The sequence below is a fragment of the Cheilinus undulatus genome, linkage group 6 (assembly GCF_018320785.1).
Source record: "Cheilinus undulatus linkage group 6, ASM1832078v1, whole genome shotgun sequence".
NCBI classification, from domain to species: Eukaryota; Metazoa; Chordata; class Actinopteri; order Labriformes; family Labridae; genus Cheilinus; species Cheilinus undulatus.
Genome location: NC_054870.1, coordinates 51,878,672 through 51,890,241, shown reverse-complemented (window position 1 = coordinate 51,890,241; position 11,570 = coordinate 51,878,672). Strand labels below are relative to the sequence as shown.

Here is an 11,570-nt window from a genome sequence, read left to right as displayed (position 1 = left end):
AGGCTCAGTAGCTTCTGCAGTACCAACACGGCACTGTAATCTGCCATTGTTGTTTTGGCTTGACCCATGCATGCGGCTTAAAGACGCTGTAAGGTGGAAACCAGACTTTGTGTCTGAACCCTCTAGAATTGAATAGAATAGAATAAACATGAAACCACTGAGGTCCACATGTGACTGAATTTAGACCGTCACAAAGTTTATCACCTCTTTCCTGGCTGGGTTTCATGTGGGCGGGGCCAATACGTGGACTGGTGATGTCATGAGCCCACAGTGGGGAATGACCCCGCCCTTCTAACGCTCCAATCTAAAACCACAGAGCAGTTCCTCTCAGTCCAGTCTGTTAGCTGATGCCTCTGCCTTCATTGAAAGTTAACATTCAGTTAAATGCTGTTTTTTTGTTCATTGTGAGGTAAATTTACCAAATCTATCAGCCACAGTGGTCTGTGGGTCGCTGAAAGCATCAGAACAGAGATTTGAAACAGGAAACAGACTTTGTCTCTTCTCTGGCAGCTGTGCTCTGATTAGGTCAACCTTCAGATTGTTACATTTTTCAAATCTAGTAGTGTTTACGGCCTCCTACTTTTGCCACTTTAAACCCATTTTTGCCACCTTTTGTTTATTTGTTGCCATTGTTATGTAAGTGTTGTCAGTTCAACCCATTTCTGCTCATTAGAAATCCCATTTCACCACCTTTAGATTGATTTGAGCCATTTTAACCCTTTTTAACCCTTTTTAACCCTTTGGGCGCCAGAGTTTTTTCAATTTTGATATCAAGATTTCAAAAGGCTGTAGCTTGAAAGTGGTCAGAGATAAAGGCATACTGTAAATGAGAAAAATCTTCAGGTTGACCCAAAGTTTGTGATGGGAGTAAATTCAGTCATCTAATTTGCATATTCTGACGTCACCAGGCGGCCTCCACCGCCAAGGCTTCTTCCACGTCTGCCGCTACCTCCTGGGTTGTTTTCATTCCCTCTACCTCTGTCACTATTCGTGTTTGGGCCACCCCTGCAACCCCCACCATGTCCCCACCCCGGCCACGGTGAGGAGATTAATGAAAAAAAGGAGAAAAAATATTGATGTATGCTGATTTAATGGCAGTTTTTTAACGTACATTTCTGCCTCGAAGGTGTCCAGAGGGTGCTTTAATGTTAGTTCTGTAATGTTTGGGGCTTCAGTGGACCCCTCTGAGTGTTTAGTGCCCTATGCCAGGGGTTCTCAATGTTGGGGTCGGGACCCCATTGGGGGTCGCGGGACACTGAGAGAGGGTCTCCAGATGCCTTAAAAAAACTAAGAACATGTTTTAATTACACCAATTTTGCCAAATTTTAACCCTTTTTCATCACTTTTTTTCCACCAATTTTAACACATTTTTGCAAACTAAAATCCATTTTTTGTCCATTTTAAACCCTTCCCACCACTTTTTTTCTTCCTGTTTTTGCCTAAACCCAATCCTGCAACTCTGCATATTGTTGGCTCTGTTGACACGTGACTGCCACTATTAACCCCTTTCACCACATTATTAGCCACATTTCAAAATTTGATATGCCCAGTTTTGCTCATTTCTGACTCTTTCTGCCTTTTATATCATTTTTCATCCCATTTCACCAAATTTCCACCTATTTTTGCCACTTTAGCGCCATTTCAGCCACATTCGAACCCTCTTTTACAACTTAATATTCCCATTGTCGCCACTTTAACCCATTTTTGGTCAGTTTTTGCCAGTTTTTTCTAATTTTTGGCATTTTTAACCCATTTCTGCTACTTTCAAAATCTAATTTCACCACCTTTCCCACCATATTTTGCAATTATTAACCCATTTTAGTTATTTTTTATTGTATTTTCTTTCATTTTTTTAACAAAGGGATTTACATTTTTAAAGGGCTACTTACTACATAAATGAATTAAAATGTGTTTCTTTGATAGGAGTTTTTATTAATCAGGTTAAATATAAAATACCACAGCTTAACTGTACAACGGACCATGATGTTGCTGGTCCCCAGTTTGGCTGGGCCCCAGAAAGCTCTCCCATTTATCCCCCTTATGTGCGGCCATGTCTGCATGGCTGTGTCAGCCACTCTCAGGTACGGTGGGATCCTCATCTTAGGCACCTTTATTTTGGGGTGACAGGCTGAAAAGGTGGAAAACCCCTGGTTTAAGAGATTTATGAAAAAAAGGATTGTATAAAAATGTTGACGTGTGCTGACTTAATAGCAGTTTTTTTTTTTGCACGTGTACATTTTTGGCCCTGAAGGTGTGTAGAGAGAAGAAAATTCACTGAGAGAGTCTGAATGACATTAAAGAGTAAAACATGTTGGATTTAAAAAATTTAACTAGAAAGAAAAGTTCTTGTAAAAATTCAGCTGTAAAACTGACAAAATGATCACAAATTTAAAAAAAAAACATTGAGAAAAATGGCCAAAAACGCCCGAGGAGGGCACAAGGGTTAATATCTAGAAAACTTAGAACTGTTTTATATTTGATTTCAGATTTCCTGATTCCATGTTTGACTCCATCACTGCAGCATCAGTACTCTGATACACCCTGCTCTGTGTGTGTGTGGGGGTGTGTGTGTGTGTGTAGCAGCAGAGCTTGCTCCTTCTCCGCTGGGGGGCGCTGTCCCTTTGCTCTCTGTGAGTAATGTCAGCGCAGGCAGGCAGCGCTGCAGAGAGAGGGGCGGAGGAAGGCTGGGCCCAAAGGCACTGCGGCCAGGAAGAGGCTCGGATTACACTGGGGGAGCTTTGAGGGGGAGAGAGACACCCACCAGAGTGAAGGAGGAGGGAGGAGAGAGAGAGAGAGAGAGAGAGAGAGAGGAGACGTGAGGAGGAGAAAAAATCAGAACCTGACAAAGCGTCTGAGGAGCAGAGAGAGCAGAGAGACGCTCCGGTCAGCGCGCGGACGCACACGGATGGATTTTAGCACTTTGTGCACCGGAAAACTTTCCCCTGCTACTTTTTCAAAGCTCGACCTTCCTCTGTGGAAGCTGCAAACTTTCTGAGAATCTGTCAGAGAGCTGGCTCTGCTCTGCGCCCTGGAACAAACTTGGTGACGGTGGAGGAAAGTTTCTGCGGTTTTCTCGGCTCGGTTTGGAGGGTTAACGCGTCAAAACTCGGATTTCCCTGCATGGCATTTTTACTACGCCGCCTGTCGAGGCTGGATTATATCTGATTTTGCTCCTGTGCTTGTGGAATAAGTGAGAGAAGAAGGCAGCAGCCGCGGCAGCAGCGCCTCGTAGATTGTTTTTTTTTGCTGCATTGTGGAGTTGGAGACATTCCTCCCTGTGGATTCGGCTCATGCTCTCTCCTCCCTTCTCCGTGCATGCCAAAACACAGATCTCCACGACCCGAGTCCTCCCTGGTAAGTTTTCCACCAAGTTTACGCCTTAAAATCCCTCCGTGTGCTCTGACAGACATCTGCTGTCACGACCAGCGGGCGGAAAAGACGATAGGGGCTCTGCGCTTTTTGGGAATGTGGCGTTTTTTCTCCACACGGCTCCATGACAGAGAGAGCTACTAGAGCTGGATTTCTTTAGACCCTGGTGTTGTTTAAGGGCCAGAATAACCCAGACTGATCTGATGCTGATTCTGGTTTTACCTGGTTTTACACTGATCTAATGCGGTTTATGTGGATGGAACGATGCTGAAAATGTTAGAAGGCTGCTGTTTGCGCGTGAATTCCTCCTTGTGCAATTAACACCCATGCACAATATCACTATATGCATAAAAAAGTTCAACTTTGAATGCTTTTTAAGGCTCATTTCTCCAGCTTTCTGCTCCTTTAGACTGCGCAAATATTTTAAAACCATGCAGCAATAACGATGATGGAAAAATGAATGTTTGAGGTGTTTTAATAAGAAATTCCATGCAGTAAATGCAGTTTTCCTGCACAGTGAAGACAGAAAACCTCAATATTTCGTAAATACGAGGTGAGCCAGAGCTTCTTTCTTCATGCAGAAACTATTTTGGGGGTTAAAATTCATTTTACGCAGCGTTGTTTTGGAGTTTATTGACGCCTTGTTGTTTTTGCGCATTTATGGAGTTAAAGAATCCATCCTAAAAGTCTATTAAGAATTAAAATCTCCTTTGGAAGCGTTTTAACTGTAATCCAACAGGTTAGGCAAAGTTTTGAACCCCCTTTTTGACTCCTAAAGCCTCCGTGTTTGTCTTAAAGGTGAAGAAACTCGCAGCACCTTGCACCATCATCACTTTGAGCCTCATTAACAAGTCTGTGTCCTGGTTATTTATTACTGCGCTTCATTTTCTACATCTACCGCATTTATGGGGCCAATTATCCCGTGACCGCAGTTGTTTTTTCTCTGCTTGGTGCCTGAGCCTTAAATCAACCCCCCCCACACCCCCCACCCATCCCTCCAACCACCACCACCCTCCTGAAGAAAAGCCAACTCATTTAAATTTCAATAGATTTCAATCAGAGCCGAGAAAATTCATTCAGAGCTGTTTTCAATGAAGCCTGCACTCATGCGTCCGCATGTCAGCTCCACTACACCAGACATGAAGTTTGCTTTGATGAGGAGGACTAATCTGGATCCTTCCCTTATCAGGTTAGTGATTCAGATCCATTTCAGCTCTGTCAGTCGAGTCTCTGTATCCCTGGCTCTAACAAAAGACTTTCATGGCCAAAAATTCCACAAACTTCCATCCTCATGAAAAGTGCTGCAGTTTGGACCTTCAATGGGACAAACATGACTGCACGAGGAGAGGGACGTGCCTGCATCCATTCCCCATGATGAAGTGTAACGTTTGTCTTCTAGAGATCTTTGGAAATTTGCGCAGAAGTTGCATGAGTAACCAACTTTGCCATCCCAAGATAACGCGAGATCTGAAGAAAATAACCAGAATTCCCTCCTTATCCTGGCTGAATGCTTTAATCAAATAAAAGCATGTTTATCCTCTTATATCACACTTTCCCCCCCAAGCACCCACTTTTGGTCAGAACTTTAAAATGCTGTGAAACGGAGCGGTGGTTTCTGGGTACTGCCTGATTGTTGCACTGATGTTTTAGAATTCATCCATAATTCATCATCCGAGTTTTTGCTCTGCAAAATCTTTCGCCTTAATTGCTCAAATCAACATGGAAAGGGAGACTTTTTTTTAATGAGGATCGCTTTTACGAACATTTGGAACCACTTCCTTCTAAATTTTGTGTTTGTGAATCCATTTTTCAAGTGTCTTTTTGTGGAGAAGCTGCAGAGTAATCCAAGATTTTCAAATGTGCTTCAATCATAACATTTAAGTGATGTGGGTATTTCTGGGTATTGTGTTCTTTTTAGGAATCTGCTTAAGTTAAACTTTGAGATGGTTGCACTGATTTGTTTACAGTCCATTCTTAATCCATCATCCTAGCTGTTGCTGTGAAGGATTTTATTCTTAATTGCACGAATCAACATGGAAAGGAGGCTTATTTTACTGAGGAACACTTTTACGCACATTATGAAGCACTTTCCTCTGATTGTTTTGGTTAAAATCAAAATTTTTAAAGCTGCAGAGTTATCCAAGAATTCCAAAATGTGCTTTAGACAATCCTGACTGAAAATAATGTGGTGATTGGCGCATTTTCAGGCTCCGTTGAGGTCAAACTTGTGATGGTTTCACTGATTGGTTTACGATTCATCCATTATTTATCATCCAAGCTGTAAATGTGCGCACTTTTTCGCCTTAATTGCGCAAATCAAGTGCGCTCGTTTTAACGAGGATCGCTTTTACGCACATTTGGAACCACTTCCTTCCATTTTGAAGTGTGCCTTTTTGTGGAGAAGCTGCAGAGTAAGCCAAGATTTCTGGGTATTGTGTACTTTTTAGGAATCTGCTGAAGTTACACTTTGAGATGGTTGCACTGATTTGTTTACAGTCCATTCTTAATCCATCATCCTAGCTGTTGCTGTGAAGGATTTTATTCTTAATTGCACGAATCAACATGGAAAGCAGGATTATTTCACTGAGGAACACTTTTACGCACATTATGAAGCACTTTCCTCTATTTTTTGTGTTAAAATTAAAATGTCAAAGCTGCAGAGTTATCCAAGATTTCCAAAAGTGTATTTGACAATCCTGACTGAAAATGATGTGGTGATTTGAGGATGCACTGATTGGTTTACAGTCCATCCATAATTCATCATCCAAGCTGTCACTGTGCAAAACCTCTCGGCTTAATTGCACAAATCAGCATGGAAAGGAAGAGATATTTTTATAAGTGTCACTTCAGGTGCTCTTTTAAACACTTATTTCTAAATTTTGTATTTTATAATTAAATGTTGAAGTATTTGTTAAAGTGGAAGAGCTGCAGAGTTATCCAAAATTCCAAAATGTGCTTTAGACAATCACATAATTAAAATGATGTGATTGGTGCATTTTCAGGCTCTGTTGAGGTCAAACTTGTGATGGTTTCACTGGTTGGTTTACGATCCATCCATTATTTATCATCCAAGCTGTAAATGTGCGCACTTTTTCGCCTTAATTGCATAAATCAACACCGTCAGGAGCGCTCGTTTTAATGAGGAAGGCTTTTTACGCACGTTTACGCGAGCCATTTTTTTCTAAATCTAGTTTAAAATCCTATTCTGGAGTGTTTCCTCCTGTGGAAAAGGTGCAGAGTAAATCCAAGATTCCCAAACGTGCTCCAGACTCCAGGCAGGGATTTGGTGAATATTTATAATAATGTGCAGTCTTGGACATGGAAAAAAGCACCTTGAAACGAGGAACGCTTCCTTCCATGAACCACTTTTCTCCTGCATTTTGTGTTTGAGATTCAGATGTTACTTGTTTCTAGAAGCTGCAGAGTCATCCAAGATTCCTTAAATGTGCTAAAGACAACCATAGATTAGAGTTCTACAAGAAGGAGAGGTTGTTTCTTGGTGAATTTGTGGCACAAGTTAACTTTAGCAGCCGTATTGTCGCGCTGATTGGTTTATGTGCATCTATAATTCATCCTCCGAGCTGTTTCTGCGCTGAATGTTTCGCCTTAATTGCTCAAATCAAACCTGACGCATCTCTCTAACAAAGTTAGGATGAAGGCTGGATTGTGTGTGCCCACAGTGCGTTTCCCTCCCCTGGGGGGCGAATTAATGCCAAATCAGGTGCTCAGTTCGTCCCTCTAAAAGTCAAACTACATATGTCCGCGAGGGTCAAACGGATCGATCCGTGCAGCTGGAGCAGAAGGAGGCAGAGAAGCGTGACTGTAGCAGAGGGAGAGAGAGAGAGCGAGAGGCTCCGCAGATGGCTGGGGAAGAATCACACTCATCTCATGTTTGTGTGAGCCAATAATGTGAGATTGCATTTCAATTAAAGCCTCACTGCTTTCATTATCAAGTCACGGAGCTCTTTACGCCTTTTACGCACAGACGAACAGCAGCGCTGCAAGTTCACGCGGGAAAAATAGAGGACCAGGAAGGTGCGCGGAGCTGAGGGACAGACTGACCTGTGCAAATGATCATTTTAGACTCATCAGCTGAAAAGATCTCTTTAATAACTGAAAAAACACACAAGAGCTCCAGCTTGAGCTTTTTAAGGCACTTTACGCACGCGCTTCTACTATTTTATGAACTTGTCAAAGTTGTGTGATTTTATCTGATGAGTGTGAATCTTAGTTATGCTGTCTGAGCTTTTAAGCTAAGGTCGTTCTCAGGTAGTATGTGGCAGAAATCTTCTTGAACCTTAAATTAACTGAGAATTAAACGTCTAAAGAAGCGCACCAAGAAGACCTGATTAAAACTGGATTTTGGGGCATTTCCAGCCTTTCCCAAACTTTGGTACGCCACAGCCGCTTAAAAATTACCAAACAACCACAACATGAGACTCAGAGTGTTTACCTCCACATTTCTGCTGCATGAACAGAGAATTTTAAAGCAGATGTTTTCTTCACAGAGGCATAAATGTTACTTAAAGAGCCACATGATATAATTACCAAACCCACTGTTTTATTTTCATCAGGACTGTAAAGTCACTCAGTAGTCGTCTCTTTGCTCTGTGACTCTACAGAATCTTTCCTAGTGACACCAACATCCCCAAAGGCACCGTCAAAGGCACTGCCTGATAAAAGCTTGTTTCAGTCACCTTCAAAAGCTGGATGGAGCCAGGCGGAGGAGGTGAAAGTTAGTAAGAAGCCAAGCTAACTGCTCTAACATGCATTTATTGACATATAACAGCCTGTCTTACCCAGGTTGGCCCTCGGGGGTCTTCTAGCATCATCGGGGTCTTTAAAACGCTTTAAATTCAACCAAGGATTACCACGAATAGATCAACCTGGCATAAATGATCAAAGTGGTCTCACAAACCCTTTATCCTGAAACCATGTCAGCATCAGGGATCATGAATGATGCATCAATATCCTCTGTGTAAGAATCATGCAGTGTCCTTTTAAAAACATGTTCGGTTTCTTTGGCAGGTGTGCAGGACTGCGCCAAAACCTGTTTTTAGGTCTACAGGACCATTCCCTGAAAATCAGGGGGGTCAAACCTGAAAAAGGATTGTTCTTTACAACGAGTGATAGAGGAAAGAAATCAATCTAGGCTGAAGTTTCTGTCGCTTGTGCAGATTTTTGACTGGTCTGAGCAGCATCAGTGTAAGTACAGACACCGGCGTTGGCCTGAAGAACTGCAGAGACCGGATGGTTGAAGACTGGATGGCTCAAGATTCTGCAGAGCTGGGCAATGATGAGGAGGTTTAGGGGCACATCAGATGTTAGCATGAGAGTAATAACAGGAGAGAGAGGCATATTTCAAAAGGAGAGCAGAGAGATGATTGGCTAACGAGCAGAGTGAGGAACCACACTGTTGATTAGAAGAGGCCCGGTGACGGGACGTCCCATAGAGGGTGACACCTCTGAAGAATGAGAGCTGGACTTTAGTGAGTTAGAAGTGAGCTATGATGGAAAATGTAAAGTCATAGTCCAGACTGAACTTAAACTAGAGGTGTTCTAGGAGAGGGCTGCAGAGATTTTTCTTTTATTCTATTTTTACGTAAACTCCTCAAAGGTCAAGGATGGAAAATGTTCATTTCTATTAGTACTCAGTGATCAGGGTGATTTTGAACATTTGTCAAAGTTATCTTAACAGGAAGAAGGTTGAGAAATGCTCACATATAACATTTGCAGAGCAGCCTTTCCTTAGAGTGCACCTGATTATAATGTACTTTTATCGAGAAGAGTCAAATGCAGCATCATTTATCCATTTTAAAAGCTCCAGATACTACTGCTCACACAGGAGACCCAGAGCATGGAATTAAAATGCCTCCTCTATTGGAGAGGACAGCGGAAGAGAGACAGGAAATATGAGTCAGGGAAGACATTCAGCAAACTGCACCAGGACCAGGATTTCATCCTCAGACCTGTGCAGAAAGGACTGTAGCCTCTGAATGTGGGTGCAGGCTCTACCAGCTCAGATGAACCAGCACCCAGCAGTGGGACTTTGTAGATCCCATTCAGGGACTATCCTGAAAAAAAACAACAACTTGAAATTAGGAGCTAAAACTAAGGATGCAAGATATTTTAACAGCAGAACTGCATTAAAGTCTGCAGACATTTTAGTATTTAGTAGTGCTTGAAAAGTTTACTAAAATGCCCGCAGAAAGGCCTGTAAGTTTGCAATCACTAGTGCACTTTGTAGAATTTTCTTTAAACTTGTGTTTTTGGAAAATATTTAATTGTTTTAAAAGCATTACAGTAAAAGCTTCAGGTTTTGTATTTTTTAATGCAGCTTAATATTTGTGTGTTTTGAGTTTAGAAATAGAGACTTCAGAACTTCTTTTATTTTTTCTTTCTTTATTCACTGATAACCAAGCAGGTAGACTCCAGACTTAAACTGGAATTACAATCACAAACTGAAATATTGTCCAGTGTAATTATAATTACATAATATTATTAAAATCACGCAGCACTGTGGGTCTAGACAGTCTGGTAGTTTTTTAATGTTTGGGACTTCAGTGGACCCCTCTGAATGTTTAGAGCCCTATGCCAGGGGTTCTCAGCGTTGGGGTTGGGACTCCATTGGAGGCTGCAGGACACTGAGAAGGGGTCTCCAGATGCCTTAAAAAACTAAGAACAAATTTTAACCCTAAAACCTGAAACCCATTTTTTGCCCATTTTAAACCCTTTCCACCACTTTTTTCTGCCTGTTTTTTTCCACTTCTAAACCAAATCTTGCAACTCTCTGCCTATTATTGGCTCTGTTGACACATTATTGCCACTATTAACCGTTTTACCACTTTTTAAGCCACATTTCTCAATTTGATATGCCCACTTTTGTCCGTTTCTGACTCTTTCTGCCTCAGTTAACTCCTTTTTGCCAGTTTATATCATTTTTCTTCCCGTTTCATTAAATTTCCACCTATTTTTGCCACTTAAACACCATTTCAGCCACTTTCAAATCCCTTTTTACCACTTAATATTCCCATTGTTGCCACTTTAACCCATTCTTGGTTAGTTTTTGCCACTTTTTTTTTATTTTTGGCATTTTTATCCCATTTCTGCTGCTTTAAGAATCTAGTTTCACCACCTTTCCCACCATTTTTTGCAATTATTAACCAATTTTAGCTATCTTAAATATACTTCTTTCTGTTTTTAACAAAGGATTAACATTTTTAAGAGGGCTTAAAATGTGTTTCTTTGATAAGAGTGGTTATTATACAAGTTAAATATAAAATACCACAGCTTAACTTTACAATGGCCCATGATTTTGCTGGCCCCCAGTTTTTCCCATTTCTCCCATTTTTCCCCCCTTCTGTGCGGCCTTGTCTGCACATGACTATTCTTTAATGTGCATGGCTGTGTCAGCCACCTTCAGGTACAGTGGGGGTCCCCAGTCTCTGGCATCTTTAATTTGTGGGTCACGGGCTGAAAAGGTGGAGAACCCCTGCCCTATGCAGCCATCCTTACCTGCTGGTGCAGGCGTGCATTCTGCAGATATTTAAGCCTGAAATGATACATGCTGCTGATATGTTGATATATTGGCTGTAAATACCTACAGAAATGTTCAGATCTGCACCAATATCATGTTGACAATGCTGTGCATCCCTAGCTAAAAATGTAGTTTAAAAAAAGAGGATGGAAGAGCAAACTTAAGCTGACATAGCTCTGTTGGCTTTGCGTAAATCTTCATCATCTTGATGCTTCACCTGTGAAGGAAGCACTGCGGTACATTTGCACATTGTGCCCTTATGTTCAGGCTACATATCAGCTGTAAACATCTGCACAAATATTCATACATACTCTAAGAAATTCTTTACTTTTTATGGTTTTAGCTGCAGAGACCGATACACCGGTACTATCGTGCATCCTTTTGATTCACCTTTGCAGAGGCTGAAGTGATCTGCAGATGTTGCAGTTGTGTGACTCTGAGAAATCAAACTGTAATAAGGCTCATCTTAAAATTGGTTTCACTAAACCACATTTGAATGCATGTAATTACAGATGAGCCTGTGTGGAGTTGCAGGCTGGTTGTGTCTCACAGCGTTGGTATGTCTGCTGCACGGCTTGTTTGACGGGATTGTGAAACTCTCTCTGTGTCTCCCTGTTCTTCAGTTTCTGTCTCACTCAGATTTATTCATTTTACTCTCAGAAAT

The 11,570-nt window shown here is 41.6% G+C and overlaps 1 protein-coding gene across 6 annotated transcripts in view; it reads left to right on the top strand.

The window, feature by feature from the left end:
- Window positions 1–2,786: 2,786 nt before the first annotated feature.
- The window catches only part of fgfr2 (fibroblast growth factor receptor 2), a 90,223-nt gene continuing 81,439 nt past the window's right edge, over window positions 2,787–11,570 (top strand). For 3 of the 6 annotated variants that reach the window (XM_041788785.1, XM_041788784.1, XM_041788780.1), the window contains exon 1: window positions 2,789–3,354. The gene's annotated coding sequence lies outside the window, so the exon portion shown is untranslated. Of the gene's footprint in view, window positions 3,355–11,570 lie in introns of all 6 variants that reach the window. The other 3 variants (XM_041788781.1, XM_041788782.1, XM_041788783.1) reach the window with 2 other exon arrangements.